This window comes from Penaeus chinensis, chromosome 32 (assembly GCF_019202785.1).
Source record: "Penaeus chinensis breed Huanghai No. 1 chromosome 32, ASM1920278v2, whole genome shotgun sequence".
Lineage (NCBI taxonomy): Eukaryota > Metazoa > Arthropoda > Malacostraca > Decapoda > Penaeidae > Penaeus > Penaeus chinensis.
In genome coordinates, this window is record NC_061850.1 from 21,085,361 (window position 1) to 21,087,860 (window position 2,500).

At 33.0% G+C, this 2,500-nt stretch overlaps 1 protein-coding gene across 2 annotated transcripts in view; it reads left to right on the forward strand.

Annotated features, from left to right (window-relative positions):
• LOC125042548 (E3 ubiquitin-protein ligase RNF185-like) overlaps window positions 1–1,951 on the forward strand; it is a 21,553-nt gene extending 19,602 nt beyond the window's left edge. For both annotated transcript variants that reach the window (XM_047638239.1, XM_047638238.1), the window contains one exon: window positions 1–1,951. This exon is cut by the window's left edge and continues 1,295 nt beyond it. The gene's annotated coding sequence lies outside the window, so the exon portion shown is untranslated.
• The last annotated feature ends 549 nt before the right edge of the window (window positions 1,952–2,500 follow it).

Consider the following 2,500-nt stretch of genomic DNA (forward strand, 5'->3'; position numbering starts at 1 on the left):
TTTTGTGTGCCATTAACAGACATTAGTTTCTCATTAAAAATTAACCATTAATACAGAAGTATGGTGTTTGCAAAGATTGTTCAAATCCTTCTTCTTTTGTTTTACTTTTTTAAAGGATTAAATTCATTATTTACTGTGGTAGTCTGTAGTTACTTTTTAATGTCATCAATTGTTTGGATACAGTTTTTATTTGTAATAATTACTTTGGTCCAATATTATTCAAACAAACACTGTATTTTAGATGAGATAGATAGGTACATGAAAACAGAAAAGAACATGTACCATTTAGAACACCTTTGCTCATCTACAAAATTGTCCCTAGAGTACTTGTGTAAATTTATGAAGTACCTTTACTGAATTCTGAGTGCATTTCAGAATTGACACCATGCTTTGGTTCATGCATTACCCTGTATTCTGCCATGATCCAAGCTATCTGAGAGTTACAATGGTCCACTAATGTGACAATGTGCCAAGTTGCAAAAGTGCAGCAAGTCACGTATACCCTCCCTGTTATCAAGAAATTGAATTCAAAATGAGGCAGTAGCTAGTTATGAAATATATATTTTTTTTTTTTTTTTTTTTTTTTTTTTTCATATTTATTCCCTTGACATTGTTCCCTTACTACAGAGACATTCCACCTCCGATTTGGTTCAATCTTGTCAGTCACCTTTAGCCTTGCATACTGCATACACATGTTCACGCATACACACAGAAATACACGTATTCTCTCATCTACAGCACACTTACCCTTTTACTCGTACCCACATACCCACACCTATGCCAATGCCTATACCTACTCCCCTGTACACTAACACCCCACACATCTCTTAAACTTACCTTACACCCCCACACCTCCATCACCCCACACCTCCATCACCCCACACCTCCATCAACCCACACCTCCATCAACCCACACCTCCATCACCCCACACCTCCATCACCTCTCACCTACATCCCATACCTAATCCCCCATATTTATATCCCCCCACATACACCCTTCTCTACACTCCCTCACAAACACTCACACTATCACATACACAGACTGTGTGGAGTTTAACCTCTTATAGCTGGATACGCCTGTAACCATCATGAAAAACCAACTCATCATGATGCACAGCTATAAGCACGACGACTTGTTAAAGCAAGTCAAGCGGGAAGTTCCACTATACTCAGTGAACTCCCTGGCCAAAAGGCTAGATGGTTGCCAGAATGAGTGACACAAATTTCTGGCACCATCATTGTAGGGTTAACTATGGGCATTTATGGCTTGTAATTTTACATCGTGCATAAAGCTGTATTTTACGCAGATGTATAACAGTGTATTTGCTCGTGCGAAATGTTTATATAGGTGTGAATGTGTGTGTTTGCAAGAATAAATATATGGTGCAGTGCAGTACTCTCTTGCTACGATGTAAATTTGAGATCCCCGTGTTCTTCTCTCCTAATTCCCTTTCTTTATTTTCTATGTCTCTCTATTTTTTTCCAGTTCATATAACCTGTCTGGATGCTCAAAAGATTAAGAGTCTCTAACAGGAAGCAGTTTTTCTCTTATTACATTTATCTCAGTTTGGGCTGAGCTTATTTTCTTTAGTTTGTGTGCATAACACATATTTCTTTTTCTGGACTTCATTTCGTGTGCTTTTTCATGGATTGTCAGAATAGTAAATGTATATACAAATAAAAACAATAGAAAAAAATTATAAAATAAAAATTATATATATATTTGAAATTGGACTTATTCATATGAAGTGCTTGAAGTACCCCATATGTGATTGATTTATTTTGAAGTATGTTATGTATTTTCACCCAGGCAATTTTTATAACCTCTGACATGTAATTAATACAGCCAGTTTCATGTCTTTAGGCTGTGATATGTTAAGTTCTGTATCTTGAAATAGGCTCATTGTGTTCTTTTGGAGCAACATACTTTAATAAATTTTAAAGATTCAAATGAGTACTATTCTATCCAATATATATAAACATATATAATATATATATATATATATATATATATATATATATATATATATATATATATATATATATACATACATATATATACATATATATACATATATATACATATATATATACATATATATATACATATATATATATTTATATATATATATATATATATATATATATATATATATATATTTATATTTATATGTATGTATACACACATATACATATGCACGCACATACTCACTCACTCACTCACGCTCACACTTTCACTCATCATAAACATTCAAAGGTACTTAAAAGGATGGGTATTCCGTTTAATCTGTTAAACACAAAAATGTAATTGACTTTTCTTCATGCATTCTGATGGTTGTTTAAGGTTATCATAAATAAAAGAGTAGATTTTTTGTTTAACTTGCAGTACTTATAACAACTTTAAGTAGATTATACAATATACCCAATTATTTATGGAGCCATTTCTTGCATCTAACAGTGCATCTTTGTTGACTAAACATCACACATCTGTCTGTGCAGT